This window comes from Lepidochelys kempii, chromosome 11 (genome assembly GCF_965140265.1).
Source record: "Lepidochelys kempii isolate rLepKem1 chromosome 11, rLepKem1.hap2, whole genome shotgun sequence".
Lineage (NCBI taxonomy): Eukaryota > Metazoa > Chordata > Testudines > Cheloniidae > Lepidochelys > Lepidochelys kempii.
Genome location: NC_133266.1, coordinates 41,415,064 through 41,431,089, shown reverse-complemented (window position 1 = coordinate 41,431,089; position 16,026 = coordinate 41,415,064). Strand labels below are relative to the sequence as shown.

At 40.9% G+C, this 16,026-nt stretch overlaps 1 pseudogene; it reads left to right on the top strand.

Annotated features, from left to right (window-relative positions):
• LOC140895942 (dynein axonemal heavy chain 11-like) overlaps positions 1–16,026 on the top strand; it is a 175,709-nt pseudogene that overhangs the window by 149,986 nt on the left and 9,697 nt on the right.

Genomic DNA, 16,026 nt, shown 5'->3' with positions numbered 1-16,026 from the left:
TAATTTGTACCCTGATCATTCTAAAATGTTTTAATCACAATGAAATCCTTTTATAAATTCAAAATAAAAGCTGTAAGAAGAAGAGAATTAGATCGATGTTTTACATTTCACATGTGACTGTTAACTGAAAATTAGCTTTTCTTTGGCACCTCTCTTTTCATCGTTTCTTATGAACCAAATGCTTACTGATATTTTCCTACGTTGTTTGGTTTAGAATTATGTTGAGATTGCACTGTATTGAGTTATTGGTTGGTTGACATTGCTCAATCATAAAACTAAAGGGCCAGATTTTTAAAGGGATTTAGGCACCGATACAGATAGGCAGGTAGTGGGTTTTTCAAAAAGCACCTAGGCACCTAACTCCCAAGGACCTGAGGAGATTAGATAAAACAACAGGAGGGAACAGTGCAAGAATTACTCCAGTGAAATGCAGGCAGGCAGATTCAATCCTTGAGCTGTTTTCTCTGGCTCTAAGTAGTCAGAACTGACTGTAAAAACATATGTCCAGTATGGAAAACCCTTTCAGTGGATGCATAATGAACCTCATGCAAATTGAGGAACTCAAGAAGGTAACAGGAAAGTGATGAATGCCATACACATTTTGGAGCTCTATATTAATTTCTGCTATGCTGATGCACATCACTGGATCTCTTGTGCAAACAGTGCTAAGTATGCAAACCAAGAAGCTAATGTTAGAAATCATTGCATTTTAAAGTCATGGTTCATATGCAGTTTAGAGAGAAATATTACATTCATAAGTATGAAATGTCATGTGATATCAGTAATAAATACGTAGCACTTACGTCTCTTTTTCATCTGCAAAGTGCTTTACAAACTAATTAATTCATCCTCAGTTCATCCTTGTTAGGTAGTAAAATACGTAGTTCACCCCTGTTTCACAGATAGGGAAACTGAGGTGGTGATTAAGTGACTTGACCAAAAAATCTGAGGATATCAGCATTCAAGCCAGATCAGAATACAGAGACGCTATTATCCCATCCCTTCGCCAACTCAGAATAGATAACATCAACAACCAACTGCAGAAATGTCTTGGAACGTTAATCATGTGACAGTGTCTTTTTAAAAGGGAGACGCTTACTTCTGAAGGTCTTCCTTAGGTGGAGAGGGTTCAGTAAGTGCTGTGAGACTAGACAGAGCTGAAAGCTGTGACCCCAGCTAGGCTACTTTTCCATCAGGCTTGTCTGAGCCCTGAAGTCAGAGGGAAGAATGAGAGAATGTGGCTGGAGCTGATTACCCTGTGTGGATGCATCCTGCCTGGACTCTCCTTAGGGGGCTGTGAGTAAGATGTTCCCGAGGAACCCAGTAAATTGCAAATCTGCACATTAGCTGCAGGTTTGTATTTGTCTTACTGTGAGGTCATCTTTACCCGTCTCCTAGATAACTTTAAACTAACATACATCAGTGCCAAAGTTTCCCCTGTAAAAATCCTCAGGAAGCAGCCTATATTGATGAAACAGCGGTAGATAGCAAACATTCAATTAAAAGCCTCTTTCAAAAGAAGCCATCAAATAAACTAAAGCATCAGAACTCTTTATAAACAGGTTGTTGGGACAGACTGGAGTTTAAAAGAACCTTTTAGAACACTTGTTTTTAAAAATGGTTGAGTGTGAATCCTTAGGAAGAGAGTTTAGCTGAGACTTGTAAAGGAACCAGGGAAGGGGTTGCCTCTAACTCTGCAAAAATTCACATTGGGGGGCCTGATTGTCCATTTCTATGGACCTTGTGCTGTCATTTACAGCAGTGCAAAGTTGGAATGGTAACATTTCTACCACTTACTTTTCACTGGTGTAAATGACTACGCAAGGTGCAGAGGAATAGAAACGCAGGTCCTTGTTGCCTAGTTTCTACAGACTAGCAGTGCCTCTTACAAAATGTGATCAGCTCTGCCTGGAATGAGTTTAACTGTTTCACATAGGCACTGACATCTTCCGCCTGTCATTCTTTTGGTAGCTTCATGCCTTTTCTCAAGAGATACAATTACATAGTGGCTATTAATGCAAAAAGGGCCAAATCCTGAAATCCTTAGTCATTTTTTACCATGACATCACTCAGACTACTAAGGACTGAGTAAAAAATGATGACGGACTTGAGGATTTGTCCCATTTTGACCAGTTTGACAGTATTCTTCAGTTAAAATTATGTTAAGAGAGCAAGGGGAGGTGGTGGACAAAGCTATTATAAAATAGATTTATGTTGCTTTCATAACAAAACTGTTCTCTGTATAAAGCTAATGTGTGTGAGTCTGCGTGAATGTCATGTTCCTGCAGATGTTCTAGCATGATACAAGCAGCTGCATTTGCTATGGACATATATAGTAGCTGGATACTTTCTGTGTCGTCTCTCTATTCTCAGTTCACAATACCCATTGAGGGAAAGTGATCACTGATTTATTTTCTTTCTTTCTTTTAAAATGTTTGAGCAGTGAGAAACAAATGGGTTGAAATTAAATATTTGCGACTCAATCCTGCAATGTCCGCACTCAAAACTCCATTGCCTTATTGGGAGTGCTGCATGTAAAACAATTTTCGGCTGAGTCCCTTTGAATTTCTAATGCCCTAAAATGATTTGAAAAGTAACTGAAACAGGGAAAAGAAGTTCAGGGTGTTCTTAATCTTGTGGCCTCCTCAAGGACCTGATCCTTCAAAGAGTGAGCACCTCCTGCTGGGTCTGAGTGCTCTCAGCTCTCATTGACTGTCATGGGAGTTGAGAGTATGTCACATCTCAAACCTTGCAGAATCTAAGGCTCTCAGAACCTTCCAGAAACAGACCCAAAGTTGTTGCTACTTCCATCATTTGGAAACCCTCTGGCTTCTCCCAAGGCCTCTGTCGTAATGCTGCTCACTGAATCCAGTCAGGCCAGGTCCAGCTCTTCACACACAGTTTCTGTATCTCTCACATATTTCAGGTTTTGGAAGCAAAAGTCAACAAAGTGAAGATCAATGAGGCTCGTGAGCATTATCAGCCAGTAGTGGCAAGAGCTTCCCAGCTCTATTTCCGCAAGGATAAGCTGATTAAAATCAATCCAATATATCAGTTCTTGCTCAAGGTTACGATTTAGAAAGAGATCAATATGTTCGTGTGCTGCTGTTTTAATCTAGTGTTACCATTGGCTTAGACCCTTGTCTCCCTTCTGTCATGGGCTTTTTATGTTGTATTTCACAAAGCAGGGCAGCAGGCAGAATCCTCTGACAATGGGTGTGAGAGGCTGTGATGAAGTGGGACTGTTCTTAATGTTTTCTCTGAATATTGTGGGGGTGCCTCAGTTTCCCCTATGTACTTCTTAAGTATCTAGGTGGTGGGATAAGGGTGTATGAAATTGCAGATCCCTAGAGGGCAGGTGTGTGCAGGGGTCTGGTCACAGAGAATGGCCAACACCCTGTTTCCTGGAAACTGATGGCCAGGCCCTTCCCTCCTGCAAGATGAGAGCTAAAGGGTTGGAGAACAAAGGAATCAGGTGACCTCCTGGCCTGGGAAAGGGACAAAGCCCAGAGGAGGAGGGACTGGAGAGAGTTTCGGTTTCAGGCTGGGTGGTCGAATGCAGGGAAGCCCAAGGCTGGGGTCTAAGCTCCCTGCCCCCCCAGAAGGACTTGACTGAGGGGTCCTGGTTGTACCCATAAGCTCTGTTTTAGACTGTGTTGCTATTGTCCAATAAACCTTCCGTTTTACTGGCTGGCTGAGAGTCATGGTGAATCTCAGGAAGAGGGGTGCAGGGCCCGGACTCCCGCACACTTCCTGACAGAGGGTAAACAATCTGATCGAGTGTGTGACATACTCCACTTTCATTTACATCCGTCCTCGGGGTCTGTTTGAAAGAGACAAGCTTACCTTCACAGCCCAGTTAGCTTTCCAGGTGCGGTATGTCTGTGACAGAGACACCTTTGTATGTTGTTGGGTGGGTGTATGCTCATGCACGTGCCCGCTTAGTCCATGATCACTTTCTCCCACAACACTTTGCTCCATATGTCATTAGGTATGCAGAACTAATCTTACAATGTGCAAGGCCCCCATCTGCTGAGTGTGAGGAGAGATTCTGCTGTAGTGATATCTCCTCCTCCTCTCTTCCCACTGTGGGAGGGAGAGATTGAACTGGTTTGTACATTTACTAGGACTCCATACTGGTGCTTGAGCTGCTTATGCTGAAGGACAGCTCTACTGGGCCTCTGGAGAGTTGGACTTTGGTCCATCAGTGTCACCCTGAGTCTGAGATGCTCCCTGGGGCTGAGTGTGCCACAGTACTCCCAGTACTTTCACAGTACTCCCAGCCACTCAAAGTTGCTTTCTTAAGAACACAAAAACAATATCATCCCTGGAAAGTTATCCCAGTGAAGAGAGTTGATTTTCCCACTAGCCATCCTGGGAGCAAAATGTGGGAGCTGGATTCATTTTTTAAATTATACTGGGTCACCCAAGGATGGCATGGTTTTCACACACACAGAACCCAGTGGGGGAGGAGAAAGTAATTAAGGAAGTGTTATTTACTCCTTCTCATAACACAAGAACTAGAGGTCACCAAATGAAATTAATAGGCAGCAGGTTTAAAACAAACAAAAGGAAGCATTTCTTCATACAAAGCACAGCCAACCTGTGGAACTCCTTGCCAGAGGATGTTCTGAAGGCCAAGACTATAACAGGGTTAAAAAAAGAATTAGATAAATTAATGGAGGATAGGTTCATCAATGGCTATTAGCCAGGATAGGCAGGGATGGTGTCCCTAGCCTGTGTTTGCAAGAATCTGGGAATGGGTGACAAGGGGTGGATCACTTGATGATTACCTGTTCTGTTCATCCCCTCTGAAGCACCTGGCATGGGCCTTTGTTGAAGACAGGATACTGCGCTAGATTGACCTTTGGTCTGACCCAGTATGGCTGTTCTTATGAGGCGAGGGAAGAGTATTGTGTAATGTTCTCTGATCTGGTATAAAATGCCTTTTTTTTTCCTTGCACAGCTGGAAATTTCTCTATTATGTCTTTGCTTCTCAACCCAGACATTGCTCTTCTGGGTTCACGGAAGGGGTTGTATGATGGGCACAGGCCTTAGTACCCCTCCCCACAAGCTACACGTTCCTTTTGGAAAAAAAACACAAATGGGGACAGAGGAGAAGGGCCAAGGGCCTATTGGGATATGAGCTGCCATGTCCTGGAGGAAGGTGGTAAATTTAGGAGTGGAGCTTGTTGAACATGTGTTGTGGGGAAGGAGGAGGTTGAATCAGTGCTTAATTTGTGCCAGAGCTTGGCAGGGCTGAGCCCCGGTATCTCTGGGCTTGCTGTATGTATTTTAATGTTAAAAATATTGCTTGAACCCCAGCACCTAATTGCTTGAGCTCCGCACCTCCTTCATTCAAATTGAGCACTGGGTTCCCCATGTGGAGAAGGGGAAAGAGGTCATGAAAGCTGATATTCAGACACTGCTAGTATTTACCAAATCCGAATATCAGTCCTTTAGCTGTGTCTTACCCCAGCTCCTTCTGGGTCACCTACAGGTCACCATTAAGTCTATCACACTGGGAGATGTATTATGGGGTTGATCCAGCAAGATGCTGAGCACCCTCTGCTCTCTTTGAGGGTGCTCAGCACTTTTCAAGGTTAAGCTCTTTATTTTTTAATTTTTTTTTACTTCCTAACTGAACTGCAAAAAAAGGAATGTGCATTCCTGGCTCATGTAAAAAATAAAGCATGTATTTCCTAAAAATTAACTGGAGCAGAATAAAACTTCATTGTCAGAAATGCAAACCATTATAACACATCTAGCATTAAATCAGAGTTATCTACTGGTAGTTCCCTTGGATCATTTGATCAAATTAAGCTCCTAAAATATGGTTCAAAAATGTCATCTTGGTGTAGGATATAAAGTACAAGAATAGGGCAACTAAATTACTGAAAATTTGGGAAAATGAAATGTTGACTCATGTATTTTGACATAATGTAGAAATCAGGAGGTTTGCCAGACAGATCTGCTTCAGACTCTGCTTATGCAATATTTGATTTGCACAACTGCTTTATAGATTGCCCACCACCCTGAGCATGAGCAGCTGGGCTTGGGGTAGGCTGCCCTCCAGGACATAGGGAATTCTTCCCAGCCCCCTCAGCAGTTGTTCTGCAGCATCTACTGCAGCCCCAAGGCTTTGGTAGCCTTTGCTCTGATTAACTCTCTCCTTATTCTGGTAGATCCTTGGGTACGTAATCTTGGATCTACTGGCCCTCCACAACTCCTGCATCAACACCCAGCTAGTAGCCAAGTCTAGGGAGGTCCCCTGTGACTGAACTGCATAACACTGCTGAGCTGATGCCTTCCCCTCTACTTCCACCTTTTGTAAAAAGTCTCTGATTCTTTTTAATTAATTAATTAAGAGCTAAACAAAATAGCTACTCTGAAGTACAAGCATAGCTTCCTGGAGTCCCCATGCAATGACACAGCCTGCTGTTCAGAATTTTTCCTGGTGTATTCCACTGTCTTACCATGCCAGTTAGTTCCACAGTGTGGGTATGCTGCCCATATGTCTCCTGTGCTCCAGGATCTGCCCCACTCCCGGCTCTGCTTCCATTTTTCAGTGGCCTGACAAAGTGGAAAGGCCCTGGACATATAAGAGCTGGCTTAATTAAGGAAGTAGGTAGGAGGAAAACGAAAGCAGGAGGAGGGTGAGGCGAGAGGTGGCAGGGACTGAAAGGAAAGAAACAGGAGATGAACAGATAATTTAACCAGGAGAGTAATTAATCATTGGAACAGTTCACCAAGGTTTGTGGTGGATTCTGTATTGCTGACTATTTTAAAATGAAGATGGGATTTTTTCGAAAAGATCTGCTCTAGGAATTATTTTGGGGAAGTTCTAAAGACAGACTAGATGATCACAATGGCCCCTTCTGGCCTTAGGGTATGTCTACACTACGAAATTAGGTCGAATTTATAGAAGTTGGTTTTTTAGACATCGGTTTTATATATTCGAGTGTGTGTGTCCCCACAGAAAATGCTCTAAGTGCATTAAGTGCATTAGCTCGGCGGAGTGCTTCCACAGTACTGAGGCTAGAGTCGACTTCCAGAGCGTTGCACTGTGGGTAGCTATCCCACAGTTCCCGCAATCTCCGCTGCCCATTGGAATTCTGGGTTGAGATCCCAATGCCTGATGGGGCTAAAACATTGTCCCGGGTGGTTCTGGGTACATATCGTCAGGCCCCCGTTCCCTCCCTCCCTCCGTGAAAGCAAGGGCAGACAATCGTTTCGCACCTTTTTTCCTGAGTTACCTGTGCTGACACCATACCACGGCAAGCATGGAGCCCGCTCAGCTCACTGTCACCGTATGGCTCCTGGGTGCTGGCAGACGCGGTACGGCATTGCTACACAGTAGCAGCAACCCCTTGCCTTGTGGAAGCAGACGGTACAGTATGACTGGTAGCCGTCCTCGTCATGTCCGAGGCGCTCCTGGCCACGTCGGCTGGGAGCGCCTGGGCAAACATGGGCGCAGGGACTAAATTTGGAGTGACTTGACCAGGTCATTCTCTTTAGTCCTGCAGTCAGTCCTAGTGAACTGTCTTATGGTGAGCAGGCAGGTGATACGGATCACTAGCAGTCCTATTGCATCATCTTCTGCCGGGCAGGCAAGAGATGAGGATGGCTAGCAGTCCTATTGTACCATCTTCTGCCGAGCAGCCATGAGATGTGGATGGCATGCAGTCCTTCTGCACCGTCTGCTGCCAGCCAAAGATGTAAAAGATAGATGGAGTGTATTAAAACAAGAAATAGACCAGATTTGTTTTGTACTCATTTGCAAACACCCCCCTGCCCCCCGTCTAGGGGACTCATTCCTCTAGGTCACACTGCAGTCACTCACAGAGAAGGTGCAGCGAGGTAAATCTAGCCATGTATCAATCAGAGGCCAGACTAACCTCCTTGTTCCAATAAGAGCAATAACTTAGGTGCACCATTTCTTATTGGAACCCTCCGTGAAGTCCTGCCTGAAATACTCCTTGATGTGAAGCCACCCCCTTTGTTAATTTTAGCTCCCTGTAAGCCAACCCTGTAAGCCGTGTCATCAGTCGCCCTTCCCTGCGTCAGAGCAACGGCAAACAATCGTGCATCTGAGTTGAGAGTGCTGTCCAGAGCAGTCACAATGGAGCACTCTGGGATAGCTTCCGGAGGTCAATACCATCGAATTGTGTCCACCGTACCCCAAATTCAACCCGGCAAGGCCGATTTAAGCGCTAATCCACTTGTCAGGGGTGGAGTAAGGAAATCAATTTTAAGAGCCCTTTAAGTCGAAATAAAGGGCTTTGTCGTGTGGAGGGGTGCAGGTTTACATCGATTTAACGCTGCTAAATTCGACCTAAAGTCCTAGTGTAGACCAGGGCTTAGTATCTATGAGTCAGGAGTGGAGACAGAGGGGCAGAAAATGAGGGAAGAGGAATGGGACAGAGGTTAGATCACTCAGAAATTTGGATTTAAAGTGCTGTTCTACTTTGAAAAGTAATTAAGGCAAATTCACACCAGATGTCTCAGTAGATCTGCTCCATGAATGTATCTTGTCACGTCTACTTGTCTGGGTAACAAAATGCATATTCCTTTCTTTTCTTTTTAGCACTACTTCAGGACAACCACAACCTGGCCTCTGTTGAACCATTAATTAAGTTCCAAATGCAGAGCCATTGCTTTCATGAGGTGGCACCAGATGTAACTGAGGGCAGGATTTGGCTTACAGAATCATTAGAACTGGATACAAGATAGGAAGGAAAGGACCCAACTTGACTTTAAGATCCCAAGTTGAGTTTGCTGACCTGGCAGTTAGGGAAAAAAATCTTTTTTTTACTTGTAAACTGCACAAATTTGAGCGGAAGTCATTGAGCTACACTAAACATGGAACCCTGGGATGACTTTTGTACAGAGCTGATTTTTGGAGCCACATTTTTAACGTTGACACCCCAGCTGCAAAGTATACAGATTTTTGCATCACTACAAGGTGACATTGCATCATGCAACATCGTTACTTGGTAATAATGTATTCTAATGCAGCATCTTGATAGCACAGCACCCAAGTTATAGTGCTTGCTATGTGAATGCAAACTAGAGCACACAAAACTATAAGCTAAACATCCCTCCCCTCATTTGGGGCTCCTAAAACTTTCTGACCCCAGAGCCTCATATTTCCTTACTGCAGCCATGTTCTGTACCTTTGATATATGGTACCCTACCAAATAAAGGAATAATTATAGGCAATGACAGCACTCATCTATCTCCATTTGTCTCTAAATCTTTGGAGGTGCAAACAAAACACATTGGATGGGAGAGACTAGTAATGCTGATGAGTGCTTTAGATCGCTTGATAATCTCTTTTTCTGTTAGCTATTACAGAATGGAAATCAAATACATGCATGTTTGGGGTAGGAACAGATGGCACTTCTGTTATGCAAGGAAGAAATGGGGGTGAGAGGGCAGCGAAGTTGAAAAAAAAATGACCTCCCTCCCTGACTTACCGGGATTCATTGTGTTGCCCTCCTATTACAGCTGACTGTGACTTTTTATTGTCATAAAGATATGTCAGAAGTTAGACAGAGAGACAGAGGATAACCTTAAATCCTTTAGTGCATTTTATCAGGTTTCTCAAAAAAAAAAGGGGGGGGGCAAAAAGCCGACTGAGGGAGTTGGGAAATGTCAGTGAGGCATTACACAAAGAGCTCAATACATTTGTTGACACCCCCCCCCAGCTTTAAGATGGATTTAGTTATAGTCATCATAATGCTGTAGGTGCTTTCTTAAAAATAATGTAGATGCTATTGTCTGTCTGCCACTTGGAAAATGTAGCTGTTTCAATGCGCCCCTGCTGAAGTTGAAAAAGACGGATTTATTGAAATGCCTCAAAAATCCATCACCCTGTCAGTGTATTACTTGCCAGCTGAACTGCATCCTTATTCCTGTCTCTACAGCGCCTGGCTTCATTTTTTAGAATATTTTTGTCTTTTCCAAAACAGTTGCTTTTCTTTCTTACCCCCCATTTTGCAAATGGCATCTGCAGTGTTAGATTTGAGGGCTGAGATGAGAGGAGAGCAGTGTTTTGAACTGACTAATTTGTAGGCAAGAAATAAAACCCTTGTAAGGTGGTCCCGGGGGTGTCTTCCCCATGAACACTCTTTGAAGCTACATGTAATCTGGTGCATTTCAAAGACAAAACATTTCCTATTCTCAAGTATCTACATGAGCCAGGGTTGGTTTACCAGTTTCTGGAGAATAATGACCTCCACCAGGGGCAGGGATGCTCCCACCCTCCCCTCTCCCCCCAAAAACATTCCTGTTCTGTTTGAAAGGGGCAATTGCAGTAAATGGTTTATTTGTCACATTTTTTGCTGCTCTGAAGGAGTGGTGGCTACTAACACTTAGCTGAAATGCTTCCTCAGTAAATTCCAAATGTTGGCAAGCAACATATCCTTCCACAAGACAGTTAAATACTATAGTGGTTTTATGTTTACTTTTGATTTCTATAAAGTAGTCACCAAAAGCTAGCAATCTGCTAACCTTAGATAGTTTGGATTCAGATTTGATAACCATCCAAAAATTTGGTTGCTTAGCTAATCCTCTCAGTTCTGGAAATGTAATATGACATTCCAGTGCTATTTGTTTTTTACCGAGCCAGGAACACCATAAAATATTGTTTCTCCCCACATTTTAGTGTTTCTATCCCTGGTCCCATATAAAAAAGGCACACAGATGGGAGCGAAAAATTAACAGAAAGAGTTAAATGTTTTGAACGTCAAAACAGCTTTAGGTTTGGGGTTTGGTTCAAATTTTGTATGAATGTTCGGGGTGATTTTTGTTTGATTCAAATGGACTTACTCAATTGCTACTTTTTGTCCACTTATCTACTGTGAATTGATTCAACTGCAGTAGGGAACACTTCTATATTTAAATCAACATGTTATGGTACCCGTAGACTGCATGTTTAAAAAACCGGCTGGAACTTGGGATTTGGTCATGAATGGGGTCCTAAACTCTTACAGATGTAAACAACTGTAGGTGGGGAATTGTTCAGTTAATTACGTAAATGTTTTGTTTTGCAGCTTTTACTTATGAATACAGAAACTGATGCTTGTGAACTTGACTTCTTATTCACCGTTAATATTGACAACAGCTAAAACAGGCTACTGGATTTTCACTCCAGCTCTGCATAGAGTGCAATTAAGGTGTAGTATGTACCCCGGAACCTGGGTAGGCTTGCAAGGAAGACCACAAACGTTGTTGTTGTTGTTTTTAAAAATCTGTGCAAATAATTTGGGATTTTTTGCTGTTCAAAATATACATGAATACAATAAAATGTGATCGGTGTGCTTAGGGTTTTTTTCATCTCTAGACAACATGTTTTAGGGATTAATTTTGTGGCATGGATAAAGATATTGAAGGCTCCCCAAAATGAAGGAATAAAAGTGGTGGAATCAGAATGTCCAAAGAAAGAGAAGTTTTCACAAGAATGGAAAATGAAAAGTTCCCTCCAGAAGCTGATTATGATGTAAGCCAGGCGACCAGATCAGATGACATATGGTGTTAGTTGGATTACTAACCTGAACACTTTGAGGAATGGATTTTTTGCCTCCAGACTGTGGTGTTCTTGGATTTCTACCAAATATGAATCATGATAAAATACTAGTAGTATTCATGTTTTTTCTATAGATTTTAAATGTTGGTTTCCCTGAAGTTTTATCATTTGCAACTCTTAATTTATAGGAACTTTGGTGAAGAGAAATTTGGAACCAATACGTAGAGAGGCATAAAGCTGAGTATGCAAAATAGTTTTAAGAAAACAGTCCTGCTAGTTTTCATTTATCTCCTGGAGCTGACCCATTGAAAGCCATAGAATCATTAGGTAAGTCCAGGCCAAACATGTCTATTTATGTTGCACAAAAGGGAATGCTTACAACTAACATACTTTCTATTGAATTGGAGTGGAACTCCTACTCATTCACATTAATACCAAAAGAATTCATTGTAATTAATGCTATTACAATTAATACCTCTAGAGAAATAAATAAGGAACCTCCATTATTGTTGAGTACCATCACATTACTTCATGAACTATTTGACATTTGGAAAATATACTCCTTTATGACAATTGTAGTGCTTGACTCAGACAGTGTACAATGCAATTGTTGGTTGCTCTCTGGTGAAAAAATAAAGGGCCAGCATCTGTTTTGATTACAGGAGTGCAAGTCGATAGTTTTGTATGAGGAGAATTTGGCCTACTTACATTGATAAGAGACAAATGTATTAATTTCAACTCATCCTTCTTTATGCCACGACTCTCCCCCCCACCCCACACACACACACACAATTTCAATGTAATGACTACAAGTTAACTCCTTGCACTCTGTATGTACATCGATGGGATGTGCAGCTGCTTAACAGATACCCTAGTCAGTTTATAAAAAGAACAGGAGTACTTGTGGCACCTTAGAGACGAACAAATTTATTTGAGCATAAGCTTTTGTGAGCTACAGCTCACTGCATCGGATCTGATGCAGTGAGCTGTAGCTCACGAAAGCTTATGCTTAAATAAATTTGTTCGTCTCTAAGGTGCCACAAGTACTCCTTTTCTTTTTGCGAATATAGACTAACACAGCTGCTACTCTGAAACTAGTCAGTTTATGTTATTTTAGTCAGAAGTTTTTTTATATTTGCCTTTACATTACATTACCAGAAAATGCACTTTTGTGGTATAATTGTATTTTATATGTGTAGTAGGTAGTGATTTCCTTAGTGGAAATTAGTTGGTTGTTCTCCTTCTGGATTGCTTCTTATTGTATCTGCAATTTTGTATTGTAAGAAGCACAAAAGGAGTAAAACATATTAGTCCATCTGATATAATGAAACTCTATTTTGGAGGAATTGTTTTTGTTCTCAATTTAGTGACTTCTATTATGTGTACAATTTAAATGCTCAGTGCACAGTATGTGATTCTTTGAATTATATTAATTATTTGGGTTGAAGTGATATGATATATTGTTCTGTTTAGGGAGCAAGCTTGAATTTACCACTGACGCCAGAAAACTTCACAGTGTACCTCTTGGTCAAGGACAGGAAGCAGAGGCAGAAATAGCTATGGAAAAGCATCAAAAGAAGGCCACTGGGTTATACTTCAAGTAAGTCAAAACTCTTCATTTCAACAGTGCAACATTGCATTGTTAAAAATGGAAGCTTTTCAAAATAATGTGTGTCTAGATAAAACAGCGCTAAATAATGATTACCAACTGCCTTTGTCTCTTCCAAAAGAGAAGCTCAGAACTTAATATCGAGGTCTGAGTGTTAATGGGTCATTGAAAATCACATAAAATGTGAACTGCATCTGCCTTGTGTGGTAGGGAGTTGACTCTAGTATTTTACCAGACACATGCTATTTGATTTACTAATTTATTATCCATAAAAAAACCCCTTTAGTAAATAAATGTGTAGCAAAAAGAATTGTTACTCTGTGTAATCAGATGAATAGACACAAGCAGGGAAGATTGCTGTCATGATGCGGTATATTGTGCTGAACAGATGCACACGATTTTTGCAGATATTGTGTTGTATCCAACTGCTTCCTTACGCCTCGGATTTGCTTGTATCAATAAAATGTTTCATACTTCAAATCAATAGCTCACTGGGAAGTCTATTTCTCTCTCTTACCTCCCCACCCCCTTATCCAGAATATTCATCTGGTAGCAAAGTGGCTTGGCACAGTAGAGGAATTTGTGGAGAAACGCAGTGAAGGAAGTCACCCAGACTATCAGGTTTTTATGTGTGCTGAACGTGCCCCTTCTCCTAAAGATCATGTCATTCCACAGGGAATTTTGGAAAACTCTATTAAAATAACCAATGAGCCACCCACTGGAATGCTGCATAATCTTCATGCTGCACTGGATAATTTTGTCCAAGCAAGTAAAACATCATAGGAGTTATAAAGTATAAAAATAGGATTATTAAATTTATCATTGTAAAGGCATTTAAAATTGAAAAGTCCCTGACAGTTACTGCAGGCTGTGAGATAATATAATAGAATAAACTTCATTATTTTACATAAAGATCCATTCACAAAATTTTCTTATAGTGGTGTAACTGTACATCAAACAAGAAATTAGATCCTCTCATTCTGAAGCATGAAATATGGCTTCTGATTAAATATATTCCTGTGTCCATGGGAAACAGTTTGCAGACATTACAGATAATTACTGTAGAAATGAGAAATTATTTTGGTCTGGTTTCATTTTGTTCTTTAATTCAGATGTGAGAACATGAATTTTTGTGCCCAGTGGCCACTGGATTATTTTGTATTATTACTGTGTATGGGGTCAGATCCTCAGCTGGTGTAAATCAATTAACCTTATTGAAATCAATGGGACTATGCCAATTTACACCAGCTAAGCAACTAGTCCGAAGCGTTTTGATCACATGTAATATGAAACATCACTTTGGTTGTACTAGATCATCATCATTTTTCTCTCAACTTGTTTCCATTTTGTAGAATGTGCTTTTAATTAAAACACTTTTATTGATATTTAAAAGATACACAAACACTGATACAGTTAATAATTGCAAGCAACGTTGCATAGACAGGCATAGAAATCAATTAGCTCTTTAACATGAATAGTCACATTAAAGGGAAACCATTAACTTTAATTTTTTGAGAAATTGCCTCATAGCAAAAAAAAAATCTATTTTCTGATAGTTCACACCTTAAATAGTATGGTGTGCAAATCATCTTAGAAAACCCTTTAGAAATTATAATGTCTTTTTTTGTTCCCCTGTTGATGTTTATAGGAGTCTTGTAGCAAGAAAGAAAACAGGTAGCGGACTGTACAGGGGAAACAATGACACAGAAAGTGCCGACAAATGTACAAAGTAAACAAGCTGCAAAAAATAGTGAAGATACTTTTGTCACTAACTTCTGTCAGTTATAGTCATCTGCAGTGTTACTTATAATTATAGGAAGTACAAAATCTTCACACAGAAATTTTCAGATTGATGGAGTCTCTTGAATAAGTGAAATCTCTCTGATTTTTCAGAACCTGCTTGATCAGTGTATCTGTGAACAGGAATTCAAGATTATTCTGTTTTTCACTTTGCTGCTGGCATGCCTTTGTGGATGAGTGGCAGAAATTTGGACCTTGGGGCTAGAACAGAAAGTGCCCTTTTAACAATGGAAACCTCACAATTTCTGACCATGTTCTCTACAACTACCTGGAAGCAAATTCTCAGATATTTTTGCATTTCCTTAAACCTATTTAAGTAAGCATGTGCCATCCCTGACTACTTTGATAAATGTGCTGTACCTAATCCTGTTGTTTCCTGTATGTGCAACACTGGGTTTTTATTTTTAATACGAATTTTAAAGATGATTAACACATTCTACGAAGGATGACTTTGTGCGACCTCTCTTGTGTGACAATTAGAATAGTGGAAATTTTCTGCCCCATCAACTGTTGTTCTGAACCTGACTGGCAAACAGAATTGAATCTTTCTTCACTGAGGGTAGAAATCCCGATACACTAACTACGCTCTGCTCTTTGTCTGAATAATAATTTCATTTCCTTTAGAATCAAACCCTACACTTAAAAAATATCTTTCTTGTAGTAGGTATCCTGGGAAGATCTCTGTTACTTGTTTGGCTAGATTATGTATGGTGGTCATATTACAGACAACTAGGATAGAAGACTTTGTCGCATATAGTTGGAAGAGTATATGCAACCCAATCAGGTAATCAAAGCTTCAGCAACCACAGAAGTGTTTCCAGAGTTAGAGCTCCCCCTGCTGGAAGCTGACACATTTTTATATGTAAACTTAACACTTCTGAAGAATATAATTTTTCTTAAACGTGTGTTATTTGTGATAAGTGCACTGCTGGATCATGATGTGCTATTTCACCTTTCAATTCCCCTGGCTCTTCCATCCATTTTTACGTTGGCAGTGAAAATTATGTCCTTGCATAACATTATTTACCTTAAATCGTTTCATTTTACAATAAAACAGAATCTTCTCCCCTATATATATAAAAGAAAA